Source organism: Puma concolor, chromosome E2 (genome assembly GCF_028749965.1).
Source record: "Puma concolor isolate L17-30 chromosome E2, mPumCon1.1.hap2, whole genome shotgun sequence".
NCBI classification, from domain to species: domain Eukaryota; kingdom Metazoa; phylum Chordata; class Mammalia; order Carnivora; family Felidae; genus Puma; species Puma concolor.
Genome location: NC_141681.1, coordinates 30,899,307 through 30,914,163, shown reverse-complemented (window position 1 = coordinate 30,914,163; position 14,857 = coordinate 30,899,307). Strand labels below are relative to the sequence as shown.

The following is a 14,857-nucleotide window of genomic DNA, read 5'->3' as shown; positions in this document are numbered from 1 at the left end:
TCGCGTCCTCTGCTTTTATTTAAAGGTATTTCTTAAACAAACTTGGAAGATAAGGAGCCATACCCGTACTTTGTGGGTATAAAACTTAAAGCATCAGGAAGACAGATGTCATTTCCAAGACCACATAGTTCTTCAAGTCCGGAAATGAATGAAATGAGACCCCTAGGAGGCTTCTTCATTTTGGCGGGGCGGGGGGGGGGGGGGGTGTCACTGTGGCTCTGCCCTTCAATCTGGCTTATGGCAACGTGAGGGGAGGTCTCTGCTGAATGCGGAGCCTTCATTAGACGTCCTGTAACTATGTCTAAATGTGAGTTAACAAAGACCTCTTAACCAGACACTGGCTAGAATGACTCTTCCCCTGGGAGCAAAGGGTCTTTAAGATATTTTGAGGGGAGGAGGAGGGTGAAGAGGTCTAATCCATAGCTCTAAATTCTCGTGCTTGGGGGAGCTCATTGACATGGTAGGTTTTAAGGGCTTCATTGGAGCCATTATGGTTTGTCATGCAGAGGCCCACTGGAGAACACTTAATTGGAGATTATTGTCCCAGTGTGTTACAAGGCCATCTCGAGCTCTTCAACAGAGCGGCTTGCTACCACTTATGGGAGACCTTGGGAAAGTTTTGATGCACCCAAACCTAAGAACATACATTAGGTTAGGCTTGTGCCTGTAAGTCTAATAACTGGATGTATCAGGTGTTTTTAAATCTTCCCCTCACCTCTTTCGTCTGTAAATCAAACCTCAATTGTACATAGATTCCTGGGGGCTGGATATGTGTTGAATACATTTCTTTCCCTTTTTAATTTCTTGGTTTTGAGGTTGGGAGTTTTGGTGGTGGTGGTGGTAAAGGTGGTCTAATGAACAAACACGATTATCACATCCAAGGGCTGCAAAGCTTTGATTTAGAAATGCAATAGAGATCACCTTGTTTCATATGGAACCAATTCCTTCTTGTCTCTTTCCCCCCAAGGAGTGAAGGAAATATCTCTGGCATATGGTTAAAAACCTGATAGATTAGACCTTCAGATAGGTAGGTGGATTAAGGCAAAGCCCAAAAAAAAGGCTCATGTTTTCAGCTGTCTATCCTATTTTAATGTTCCTATTGCCTCTTAGTATTCTGAATTTACCAGATTAGTCCTAATCTAATATTTAGTTCTGTAATGTTTTAAACATTTTGGCTGGACTCAGTTCCTAGCCTCCATGTTGCCTATCTCCGTTAACATCTCTGCATGCATAAGAGGGCATTCATTAGGGCTGAGTTAAGGGAAAACCACCAAAAGACTAGACCCCATTTCTTAGGCCTTGGAAATGCAAGACCATAGCACTGAGAGCACATAGCATTGAATTGAGAGGATCCAAGGGTCAAAATTCAAAACCTTGAGACTTTTTTTGCCCAGAACTCCAAGTACTTTCAAAAGTGAGTTCCTTTCTGAAAACACTGAAGTTTGGAGATCTCTAGCTCCTTCTCGTGGTTTCCCACACTGTAAAGCAGAAATGAAGCTATAGGATCAGAAATAGTTAGCAAGTAGAGTGTTTGTGCCAGCGAATGAGGATTTCTATGTGATTTGAGTTTTTACGAGCTCAAAGCCTCAGTTCCTCTTCTATAGATAGAGCTAATATACTGCTTTGTTTCTTTCTTTCCAAATTACCAAGGGATACAGATGTGTAGTAATGCAGGGGACATTTAATGAAGGCTGTTTAACTATGAGTGCTCTTTGCTATGCGAGATATACCAGTGAAATAAGGGACATGACTGTTTTGGTAGAACGGTTATGGATACAGGATATCTCAAACTTGATCTTAGGAATAGATTGGGTGGTCATCTTGACTTTGATTTCTCCATCTCCCTGCATGTCTGCTTGCTCTCCTCTCTCAGCACACCAACTTCTGTATCTTTGGTCCACACGGCTGAAAAATGGCTACCACTTCTGGGGCGGTCAGCCCTGGCCAGGGGGCAAGGCCCCACTGAACAAACATGGCTGCCTGCTACTGAAGCCATGACTGTTGGAGAGGTCAGTTCTCAAACCTGGGACACGAGGGACACAGCCCAGTAATTGTCCACTGTACCACTCCTTTAAGGAGTAAGTTAAAGTACCTGTGGTTCTTTGTATCCTACAGAATAAAGTCACCTTAAGGAAGGAACGTAAGATGTTAGAGCAAGAAAGGATTTTGAAGATTAAAAAAAAATTGTTTTTTATTTGGAGAGAGGAAAAGTTGTGAGCAAGGGAGGGGCAGAGAGAGATGGGAGGAGAGAGAATCCCAAGGCTCCATGCTGTCAGTACAGAGCTTGACGCGAGGCTTGAACTCATGAACAGTGAGATCGTGACCTTAGCCGAAATCAAGAGTCAGGCATTGAACCGACTGAGCCACCCGTGCGCCCCAGAGCAGGAAAGGATTTTAAAGTTCACCCGATCCTACCTTCTGTGTCTCGTTGAGGAAACTAAGGCAAAGGGAAAGTGATTCATTTTCCAGAGGTCCTCGCGGTAGTTAACAGCATCCCGTGCTCATGCTTTTGGGTAAGAGCTTCTAATACATCCTTTCTTCCATTTTCTTCTGCCATATCCCAGCTTGCACAGATTTCCGACATTCTTTTTCCCTATTGCCTAGAAGTTTTTGAATTACAAGGGATTTTTTATTTCCAGTCCCTCATCTAATAGACGGTTTTAAGTTTAGAGACTCTTCTACTCTAGAAAAATGCAGGTAATGTTTATGAAGACTGCCTAGAGATATGGGGAAATGCTTCTGATGCACCATCACATGAAAACAGCAAAACAATAGTTAGCCCTTACATTCAAAAAACATGGAAAAATTATGTATGCATGTGGTTGCCAAGAAGATTTGTTAGATTGGCGGTTTTGTGTATAACTTTAAATTTTCCTTAATACTGCCATTGAATTACTTTTAGAGTTTTAGGGAACCTATTGAATACAAATACCTCCTACTTTCCTTCTGCTTATCCTCGAGCTACCTGAACCTGTGTGCCCGATGTTCTTGCTCGTGGAAATGAACTCTCACCAGTGTGAGGCGTATGTATTTTGGGCACACCTACAACATTCATTCCAGCCGTTAACACGCTGAAAATGAAATCCTCGTAGCTGTGGCTACAGCTGCGTTAAATTAGGGCCTGAGGGGCGCCTGGGTGGCTCAGTCGGTTAAGCATCCGACTTCGGCTCAGGTCACGATCTCGCGGTCCGTGAGTTCGAGCCCCGCGTCGGGCTCTGGGCTGATGGCTCAGAGCCTGGAGCCTGCTTCCGATTCTGTGTCTCCTTCTCTCTCTGCCCCTCCCCCATTCATGCTCTGTCTCTCTCTGTCTCAAAAATAAATAAAAACGTTAAAAAAAATTAAAAAATAAATAAATAAATAAAATAAAAATAAAAAATAAAAAATTAGGGCCTAAGCAGATGCTTGGCCCCAGAAAAAATGACCCACGGAGGCAACCCGAGGATAAGAAGTTCTCAAGCACAAACAGAATCAGCTTCTAGGAGCCGGGAAGGACGTCACGTCATAGAACCTGGCCCCTGCGGGCTTCAGAACAGGCCATGGAAGCATAGAACTTTTCTGATCCATAGAAGCACAGCTTGGCTAAAATCTGGGCAGAGGACTCTCAGCGAAGTTCTTGCTGCAACGACACCAGATGCACCAAGTCTGTGCTCAACTTGGAAAGGGCCTGTCCCACTCTCTAGACTCCCAAGTTTCCCTGTCTACTGCAGACTGCAAGACCAGGGGAGAAAATGCAGTCCCTTCGATGCCATCTGATTTCTAACCTGCCCTCACGGCAGTCCGTACAAAGAGCAGGAAGGGACAAGAGCAGCCAGCAGGGCTTGGGAGGCCAGGAGGACCCGCTGTGAACAGGGGGGCCTTCTGGTTGCCCTGCTCCTTCTAGTTAAAAAAGGGCGAGCTGGGTCTTCTAGGAGGATGAGAAGCGGAGGGAAGGGATCCCAGCCGACCCTGCATGTGCCACACCTGTCCAATGCCTTTAGACCGTGAGCGCCCGGCCCCCGGGAGCCTGCCCTTTCCAGCTTCTTGTACAGCGCGGAACAGAGCACCGTGCAGTTGTGGCTTAATTAAGGTAACGTTTAGTGAAGTTGACGAAGAGGACAGGTTGTCAGGAGCAACCTCTGAGGCGCCTCTGCTCCTCCAAAAGCGGGAGTCTTGGTTTCCAAGCTGATGCAGAAAAAAACACTGCCAAGATTGGGCCGGAAACTTGGGGGTGGAGGCACGTAGCATTTTCACCTCTGCAGGATCATCAAGGGTTTATCCTACTCGCACCGCTCCAGAGATTTTGCTCCTGTCTTTAAGTCACTTAGTAGGCCTCTCCCTTCCTGTAAGAATTTGCTTTCTGTATTGAATTCAGATCTGCCCTTCTCATTTAAACTTCTTTCCTTTGGCCCTGGGCCAGTCCCCAGGGTGCAGGATTGTCACTGGCCGGCCCCGGCTGTTCAATGCCCTAGCCCTGGGAGCCGGTGATTCTTAGCTGCTCCTCTCTGAAGCTGCAGTTAGCAGGGATTTGGTGGGGCCTCTGCAAACCTCAGTTCAAAGCCGAGTGCAAACCCAGTGAGCGAACCGCTTTAATACTAACAGTGAAATAATGGGCTGTAAAATAATCCTGTTAGGGACACAAGATGTGGTGGCTTGACCTTTTATTAATATTCTCTTTCTTTCCAACAATAACGGTTCTAAGTCAACAACATGTCTTCAAAGTTGGTTAATTTCATTAGGCTCACTCCAAAGGAGAGGATTCCATCAGTGGCTTTGAAATCCAAATGGGATGAAGTAAACTCATTTACACGGTAAAAACGTCAGTTACCCTCACCAAATTAAAGACTTTCTACTGAATGAAAGAAAAATTTGACACAACGATCATTTGAAACTAATCGTAGATATGTTTAAACATACGGAGACATCTACCCTGAACTTGTAGTATTTCTCAGAGCTTACATTCCAATGCAGGGGACCCCTATTAAATACGTAAGAAAGATCTATTTAGAAAGTGAATTAAGAAATGTGTAGAAGCGGAAATAGTGATTCGAGATGTCGGAGAAGGCGTTTCTGAGAGGTGACATTTAAGCTGGGATCTGAAAAACAAGAGGGAGACAGCCCCGTGAAGACATTAGCGTTCCAGGCAGACGGGACAAACAGCAAGTGCCAAGTCCCTGAGGTGGGAATGGGCTCTACCCCAGGGAGGAACAGGAAGAGTGTGGGAGCAGCATGGGGGGGGGGGTGGGGGGGGGAGTAGAGGAGGTGGGAGGATTCAGAATGGAAGGCAGGGCCGTAAGAAGCCACTAAGATTGTATTTAATACTTCAGAAAACGAAATGCTGACTTTTCTAAGCCCTCAGCAAAGGGAAAATGTGCCTGACGCGGGCATTTTATTTAAGACCGAAGAAGAAAGGGCTACAGTTCCTTCCCTATTCTACTTGCACATTGAGTTACACAAATATTAGCAAAATGAAGTAATAGTTACAAAAGCACTTTAAAAATTTTAAGGCACTGTAATTTAAGGGTATTGTTATTGAAGTATTTAACATAATCGAGGGCATTATTACTTTATTGTGGGAGAATCCCGCTAAACTTGAAACGAATTCTCTTGGCAATTCCCTGAGATGTACGTTGCTATGAGGGCCCTGTTGCCTTTTCCCACATCTTGTGAAGGCCTAAGGGCAGAGGATTCCCACTGTGTAGACCGCGGATCCTCTGGAGAGAATCGCTTTTTGGTGCCCTGGTCTCCTGTGAGTCCACAGGGTCATAGGTAAGGCTGTCCTGAGATTACGAATCCCAGGACGTCTCCACTTCTGGGGCCACAAAGCTGCACGGAAATTATGAAAATATCCAGGGCCAGACGCTAATAAATAGGAAGTGACAGGCATCACATATTAGGGGATTATCACATACACTGACTCTCCTGCAAGACGCACGATGAAGGTAGAGGGTGTCTAATGACCCCCCTCAAATGTGCTGCCCAGGGTGCTGGTGCTACAAAAGGAAATCTGCTTTCTTGCAAGAGCAAGCCAGAAGATTGATGTCCTATGGATGACCGTTCTCTTTGACGTTTATCTGCTTTTTTGTGACCTTTGGTTTCTAAATGTAGCTCTTGGCTCTCACCTCCGGAAGAGCTAAAGGAATAAGTTCCAGGTTTGTTCAGTGGTACCAGGAATGACTAAGATTTTGAGTTTCTCCGCTGGTGGGGGTACAGGATGGCCATCACCACTCATGTTAGCCGTTGCCTGGGCACGGCGGCCCCCGTGAAGGGCCCGGCAGGGATGCTGGAATCAGGCGCTCAATGAAAGCAAAAGCCACTTGGATATCTTTTTATGACATAACCCCTACCAGCGCCGCCCAAGCCATGGAAGCGTAGCTCAAGTTAACTGAGCAAAAAAAGTGACTTACATGCAGTTAGCAGTTCTGCTCTTATTACGATCGGAGAGAACAATTGGACGGAGATCATTTCAGGAAGAAGAAAAAGGCGTATGTTCCTTATTGTTTGGGGTGAACGTTTTTACGAGGAAAGGGGATGCCGCGCCATTAATAACTGTGGCACGGCGCACCAATTCTAGTCGGCCTGATAGATTAAACATTAGCCCTCTCTCATTATGCCAGCAGCATTGGCTTTGCCCCCAGCCTGATATGTATTCCATGCACAGTCAAGCCTCTGAGTTGACATCTTCTTCTAAAATTGTTTGGCTGTAATAAATATAAAACTTTCACCGCTGATGTAAAGCATTGCTGGCTGGCATCATTTCCTACCCCCTTTTAATTATTCCTGACACTGTGGAGAAACATCTAATATAAATCTGTAATGTGCACTGATGACAAACTACACGGTTGGAGGACCATGTAATTTCTCCACAATTAATTAAAGTGCATGGAGATTTTTTTTTTCCTCCCCCTCTTTCTTTCTTTCTTTTCTTTCTTCTTTTTTTTTTTTTTTTCCCTTTCCAGCAGCCAGATGCCACTGACTGGCTCAAATAACACTGCTGTCAACTGTAAAAAATTAAGATCCAAACCGTAAGAAAGGTACTCAGATAAAGAAACCAGATGCCGGGTTATTTGCGATCCCCCGCGTACATCTCGCTGTAAGCCCCCATTGTTCGTCTGCAGTTCCGCGGCCCCCATCACGCGCCGGACTCCGCCGGTCCGTCAGCGGCCTCTTTCCACAAGTATCGTCGCTTGTGTAACTCTTTTATTAAAAATTGAACACTGCCGATCAGCGCGGGGCGGGGACACGAGACACCGGAGGGGCTTTGCGCCGGAAGAGACGGCGGCCTGCTTCCACCGGTGCCGCCTGTTGGTGTTTATGGGCACGTGCGTGTGGTCAGTCGGAGAGCGAAGGCTCTGCTGACGTTGCAGGCGGATCTACCACCTGGAATTGATCAAAAGCAAATTAATTTTCATTTTCAATTAGGAATACAATTAAATCCAAAGTGTGGTGAAGGGGAGGGGGGGGGGTGCAGTGTTTACACACAGCCCGTGCAGCGGGAGGGCTGGCGGTGCCACCAGATGAAATGAAATACATGCCTTTGTGTCTTTGCATTTAATTCATTAAAGTGTTAAGGTGGTGGCCGGGGCAGCTGCTGCTACCGCGTTTTACCTCCCCAGGAGCTGCCCCTCTGTTTCCTCAGATAGAATTTTAGGAAAAGGGGAGAGGGGGGGCCCCTCGGAGGGGGAGGAGGGGTAGAAACTGCAAGCTGTCCTGGGGGCGGGGGGAGGGCGCTGGGGGGGGGGGGGCTTTTCCCAGGGTTCTGCTGCGCATCAAGGAGGTGGGTGTTTTAATGGAGAGCCTGAGTTAGGAAACAGGAATTTGGCTTTGCCTTCTGCCTCCAGCTTGCTGGCTCTCAGCGTCCAAGCGATACCTGGCAAGCGGATCCCCCTTCCAAGTCTGGCCATCATCAGAGATATTGAGTGATTGTGTGAAAACAATCTGGCTGGTGAATGCCCCATGTCACAGGATCCTCACTCTTTTCACTTGACTTTTTCTCTACATTCAACTGCTGCCTTTTGTTGGAGTAACTGAGCGGGGGCCTGTGGGGCAGACAGGATTCCTCCCCGGCTGCCTGGGGAACAGTTGGCCCAGTGTGTTCATCACCAAGGGTGGTAATTTGGGGAGCTTTGACCCTGATTTTAAGGAAAGTCCATTATTTGTCAATTATGAGACCTAGAAATCCAGATAGAGGACTCGGATGTTAAATGCCCCGCTCTCTCTGATTTGGGAGGGACAACAGCGTACTGGTGGATATGAATATGAACACAAGTTTCCTCTCCGTACCTACCTGTCTCCCTCCCAGAGCAGCCACATTTGGCTTGCCGTAAGCACGTTGCTATGCTGATGGGAATCTTCTGACTATCCATCTCTGGGATGAGCTTCTTTGAAAAAACAGTGGGTGATAAATATTTTGCCATATGAATAACAATGAAGGTAGCCTCCGATAATAGCTTACATCCTTCTGCAATCCTTTAGGTGATGGATTAAGAGAAAGAGAAGGTTCTGGGTCATGGAAACAGCTGCTTTTGGTGAAAGATGATCCAAAGTAGTGTGGTTACCGCAAATCCTCTATGTTCCAGCCCATATTTTACTCCATACCACTCCCCCCCACCTTCCTTGTCCCAATGCAAGGGTTTACGTTTCCTCCCTGCGTGGTATTTGTGCTTTAAAAGAAGATTTTATTACTTCTGCTACAGTGGAATTTCTCTTTTTACTAGACAGTTGGCATCACCACAGCCCGAAACCGCGATGGAGTTGTTAACACGCTGGGATCAGTATTTCCCCCCTCTAAAGCTATTCTTTTCTTCTCTTTATTTTTTTTAGAGGAAGGGGGTGGGGGAAAGGCTCCAACAAATCAACATAACTATTAACTTTCTGATTTATTTGCTACAGAGAGCAAAAAAAAGTCAATGTGAAGTGACAGAAACACCAGAACCGACAGTAGGAAAACATTCTCCGTGAAAGTTTCCAACTGAAATCCTACCACAGCCAGTTGGTTATCTGGAGATAGGCATCTTCAATTTCCTGATTGCATAATAGAAGTGGGATTTCTTTTTCCTCTTTAAAAAAAAAAAAAAAAAGAAAAAAAGCATTATCCATAACATCAACATAAAGTTGTCTGTGCCTTGCAGAAAGTTGCAGAAAGCCCCTGTCTCAGGAAGAGGCCTGTAATCTCCTCAGTTGCCAACAGTTTCCACCCTCTCTCTTCCTTCGAGGGGAAAGGCAAGTGTTCGTAACATGGTGATGGCCAGGAGAGGTCTCCAGGAGCCTGCCCGATTACCCCTGCCCACCCAGCAGACACCATGGCCCTTAGTAAGTGGCCCCATTCCTCCACCATAGAGCGAAATCGCGCCGAGAAAATTCATCGGGATGTGGATTGGCGCTCTCGTAGCTGCACAGCCGGTACCCCGTTATTGCTTTACGGGTTGCTCAGGGGTAGAAGTTTGTAAGGATTTGAGACTGTGCTTTGGACAGTTGTCCTGGTCTGGGGTCGGGCCACGCTTTACGGTTGACCTGCCCCCCTCACGAATGGCACCAGCGATGTGTGGCCTTCACACTTGCGGGTCTTCTCAGTGCAGCTGGTGACAACGCGCTACGCTTTCCTCACTCCCGAGCTCCTGATGACCCATTTCGGAGATGGGAAATTCTTGGCTCTGGCCTGCAGCTTACGTCACTTTTTGCGCTTAAAAACGCCCATGATCTCAAAAGCAGCCCTCGTTTTTAAATCACTTTGTATATCAACACTTCATTTTATTTAACACGGTGTTTTAAAATTATATTTAAAAGGCAGCCTCTTTTGTCTCCTGTGCCCTTGGCTGGGAAACAAAGGAAGTCGCTTTTAAGAGGTGTTTTACACTTTATGACTACTGAGAGAGAACATAGTCCTTTAATAGGTGTATATGTAAGAGAGTTCCACGTTATAGGTTTTCAGAGATTACAAGTTCTGGAACAGAGTTGTTTGATAACATCTTTGAAGGGCAGAGGAGCAAATGGAAGCCTCAGAGATTCGGATGCCGAAACAGAACACTCCCTAAGCTTGCGGGCATCAGGAACTTTTCTGAGATCGTATTATTCTCACCGATAATGGCATTCTGCCTTGAGTGCGGGTGAGGGCTGTGCAGTCTTATACTTCATGGTTATGGGCATGTAATATGTTCTTCATTGAGCCAGGCAATTGACGGAGACGCCAGTGCATTTAAGACTTGAGTCTACTGGAAATGAGACTTGCATTCTTGCCAGAAATGGATGCTTTTCCGTGTCCACCACTATCACACATCTTGACTTTTTTTTTTTTTTAATCCTGACTCTGAAAACAATAATATCAAACAACTCCAGGGGAAAAAAGTTAAATATTTCCATATGAAGAGCTGATTAAATTTGTATGGTTTTCTTTTCAGTAAAAATTGATATGTGATGAAACACAGTGCAGCTGGATGGCGGGTTTGGGCCGATACGCCGCCCGCGTCCTCTGATCTGTGTACCCAGCTCCGAGAGCCAGTGCCCGTGATCCAGTGATCCTCTGCACTGTGGCCCAGGTTCAGAAATGCCCATTCCCGGGGGGTCTGGGCTGCAGGATGTAGGCCCTAACCACCATCAACGGTCACCTGGCTTAGGTCGTTTCCTCTTAAGTCACTTGGCCTTTCAGGGGCAGGCTGAGTCCATGTGAAGCATGGTGGTCGAGAGGGGACGTGGGACGCTCCATCAGTTAGGTTTCCTTCAGTTGAGATGGGGGGAAGAGCCCGGCTGGGATGTGGGGGAAAGTAGTGGAGAGAATGACTCCTTGGCTCATGTGTTAGAAAAGGACAAGAAGATCTGGCTTCAGCACAGTGTGATCTGGGGTTCAAATGAGGTGGCTGTGACCTGTGTCTTTTTGCTCCACATGCTGATGCCACCGCCTTCGTGAGTCCCCCGTAGACTCTCCTCACTGGGTCACAAGATGGCTGCCAGCAACTCTCAAGGCTCTGTCCTTCTGCGCTCACATCACGTGGGGAGAAGCGAGCAGCCCTGTCCTGGCGTTCCCAGCACAGGGGCTCACCTGCCTTGATGGTAGCCCGGGGAGTGGGGTACTACCAGGGCTAGCGTGGATCGTGCCAGAACCCTCTACGCTTTGTCTGGGAAGGAGGGGTTTCCTGGCGGGAAACTAGGACAAGGTTACAGACTGAGCTGGTGACAGAACAAGAACGTCCCTCACTTATGCCAAAGACCATTCCCCCGACTCTTTGACCAGGAAACTTGAGTGTTGGGGATGGGGGAGAATCACATTTAGTGCTTCTGTTTTCATTCCCTTTAAATATGAGGAGTAAGAGGAAAGTTATTCGTGTGGAGGTACAGGCTTGACTTTTGCTTTACCCAGTGTTGAGGGTCGGGGGGCCTCTCCTGCTGCCGCCGTCAGAGGTCAGAGGTCTAAGGTAGCGGCAGCATATTTTTGTTCGGCCCACTCGAGAGAGATGAAACCGTCCCACCACTCCCATGCTTAAAAACGGTGCCCATCCTTCCTCTCTGCAGAGAGGAGTTGCCAGCCAGTCAGGACTCCTCCAGGCTCGCTTTCGGCCGGCTTTGGCCCTTGCTTGTCACGACTTCTCGGGGCTCCCCTGAGCTCTACGGTAGGATGGCATCTCCTGCCTTTCAGCATTTATTCTGTTGCGTCTCACCTCTGCCCACCCTCCATTTTTCTCTCCCAGAAGCCTGATCTCCCTCCTCACGGTTAACCGTGATCAGGTGTCCCCCTTCTCCCGGTCTCCAGAGATGGCCTCCTGTTGGGTCTCACCTCAGAGCCATCTTGGTTCTTCCCGTGGGCTACCAGAAGCGGAAAGGGCCCAGCACTGCCTCTGTGGGTAGCGACTTCTCCTGAGTGAGGTCAGGCAGGGAAGAACTGAGAGGGGACATTCACTGTGGGGCTTCTCATGTATATTCCTCAGTCGGGGATGGTGGAGGTTCCCCCCCGCCCCCCACCACCTCAGGGACTTCCATTCTGAGATAGACGAAAAAGACAAATTTGACTCTCAACATTTGCTAGGCTCCAGGGAAGTCCTACGCGTCACCGAGCTATTATAGATCTCTATTTGTCAAACCCAGTGTTTACCCTGGGCTCCCTTACAACACCCCTACCCCGCCCGCCCCGCACCAAGAACCAGTCTACAAACAAAGCATCTGCCCTCTGAGGATTCCTTTCTAATTAAAATCTTACATATACCAAATAAACAAGGGCACTTTTGAAATGTAAATGTGTCATTTTCTTGAGCGACTTAAATCAGCTCCACCTACCTGGAGACTGGGCTTCTCCTTCCGCACAAAGCCTCACGTTCTTAGTTCGCCTTGACTCTTGAGCGGCTCACATTCCCTGTATACTTAGATCCTGGTGTGGGTTGTTGTTTTTTTTTTTTGTTTTTTTTTTTTCCCTTGAACACTTTCTACAGTTTAGTTATTTGTTGTAATTATCAAGTTCATTTTTCTCTAATAGATGTGATTAAGTATATTTAGCACTGTGTAATGAGTTTTCTGCCTGGTTGCATCTTAGCTAATAAAGAATTCCTTAGCGGCATCTTTGACAGCTGCTGCGGATCCCAGGCCTGTGCTACCACAAGAGACCTTTTCCATGAACTGCTAGCATTAGAGAAATTAACTCCATTACACTCACCATAAAATTGAGGCTGAAATTTGATTACTAATAGATCCTCCATTCAACCAGAGACGATAGAAATGGGGTGGCCAGCGGGGAGGAAGGTGAATGTGTGTGAAATGTCGGCATCCACATTTTCATCAGTGCGTATGTTCAGATATTTCCAGCCTCACCTCCAGTTTCATTTCCTGAGCACGACCGGAGAACGGTGCCTGGCTGATGGGTTTACAACGGTGCGGTTCGGTAGGCATCGGACCGGAGGTCTTGGTGACTGCTGTGACGGCGGTACCTGGTCATTGGTGCCTCTGTCCATACTGGGCTAAGAAACCTCTGGGTGTGTTTTTGGCCACGGAAACTCCTGGCCATTGTTGCAGGCTGTCCGGATTTGTAAGGCTAAAGTGCTGAGGACAATTAGTGATCGGCGAGTGGCTGCTATGATGTATAGTTGCTTAGCAACAGTCTCTGAATTAAGTCCCTGGAAGGGGGCTACAGGAAGAGACCAGACAGGAAGATGAAATAGGTAACCATTTCAATGTGGAGGTGAGTCGGTAATGAAAAAAGAGTAAAAGATATTTGTAATCATAGAGACGGCTGAGTGGAAAATTGGGGATAAGGGAAAGAGAAGACAGAATGTACCTTCTCTCTCGCTAAATAAAGTAAGTGGCAATTGAACCAACCCCGCTGATAGAAGAGCTCGTTCTCTTTCTTTGACGCCTGACTATGATTCCCACGCAGGCAAAACTCAGGGAACATTACCCGAAACGCGGCATGAACGTTCAGGGAAGGAAAAGATGGAGAACAGAGTTGGGTCTGATGGTTGAAATCCTGTAGAACAAGCCTAATTTAGTGTTAGTCAGTTCATACCAGTGAACCAGGATTAATTGGAGGACAGGGCCCAGTTTTCATGAAGCCCTGCTTGCGGAACCGAGTAGAATGGGCGCTCTTATATATACTGATGTTCAGCCTTGCTCCATTTCAAGTACGGAAGCATCTTGAACAAGCCGGGAACAGCATATCCATTTCAATAGATTCAGCTGAGTTTAGACTCTCCGCTGACTAAGATATCACCCTGAACTCCATGATTTAGTGAGCTGGTTTAGCCTCTGGAAGCCCAGATGAGCAAAAGAAAGTGGAAAAGCAGTAAAAGACCTTGATCCAGATACTGAGCCTTGTTAAGGGGCTGCCTTATCTATGCACCGAGCTCTGTCTGGAGGTCTGCAAAGGTCCAGGGACTCATTACCGTTAGTGAGGGCTGTTTTGCAATTAGTGTTGAAACACTGAGATAAAGAAAGGATATATAGGAATTAAAAACAGATAACGTAAACACTAACAAAGAGTCTTAATCCCCTTGGCTGAGTGTTTTGCATGTTTACCTCTGATCAGAATTCTTAATAATATCGAGTGTGTTGCAATTCAATAAAGATCCCCTAGGAAGAGAAGAGTCGATTCTTGGGATTAAAAAACAAAACAAAACAAAACAAGAAACACAGAAGCAGAAAAACTGATGCTCCCATCTTCCACTACTTTAAAAACAAAACTTAGGAAAATACAAAATAGCAAATAAATTACTCCGGAAGGTTCTGTTTTGGGTTAGTTTGGCTCAGGTCATTTATGGGCATAATTCAGGTTCCCAGTATTTAGTGATTAGAAGGGTATCTTCAGGGCCCAGAAAACAGATTTTCTGTCTCCACCTCTGACTTGTTTTCTGTCTGAAGAATGAAGGTGGCAGTCAAGAAAGTCTTTGCCCTCCTGGCCCAAAGTTCCTCGTTGGAGAAAGGAAGCTGATAACCACCCCTGATTCTTGCCTCGTACCTATAAAGGGCTCACCGTCACAACAGAGCACTGTATTTTCAGGACAATGTATAATTATTTGGGGAAAAGCCAAAAATGGTGGCTGGTGCATAATAATGGCACGTATAATAACAATTCTGTCTAATGGCCTACGGTTCCAGTTTAGGTATCTTAAGCTAGGAGTGCTCTGTGTTCCTGCGTTCCCGCCCCGAGCCCTCATACTCTAGTCGTGTAGCCCCCACCTTCAGGGGCCACATACCTTGCTTTCCACAGACCATTGCATCCCTGGTACTCAGCGCAGGTTCTGTTCCATAGCGGGAACTCAGTCATTGTTGGTTGAATTTGTTCCCTTAGAACTAGCTGTGGCAACTAGCCTCCGGGATGGTCCCCAGTGATCCCTACCCCCCTGAAATTCACAGCCTCCCTTTCAATATGGGCTAGACTTGGTGACTTGCTTCTGATGGACATACC

The 14,857-nt window shown here is 46.8% G+C and overlaps 1 protein-coding gene and 1 long non-coding RNA gene across 4 annotated transcripts in view; one reads left to right on the top strand and one right to left on the bottom strand.

The window, feature by feature from the left end:
* The window catches only part of FTO (FTO alpha-ketoglutarate dependent dioxygenase), a 394,888-nt gene that overhangs the window by 331,012 nt on the left and 49,019 nt on the right, over positions 1-14,857 (top strand). The gene's annotated exons all lie outside the window — the stretch shown is intronic.
* The window catches only part of LOC147573462 (uncharacterized), a 21,159-nt gene continuing 13,187 nt past the window's right edge, over positions 6,886-14,857 (bottom strand). The window contains exon 3 of the long non-coding RNA XR_015244797.1: positions 6,886-7,356. This is a non-coding gene — a long non-coding RNA (uncharacterized LOC147573462). The remainder of the gene's footprint in view (positions 7,357-14,857) is intronic.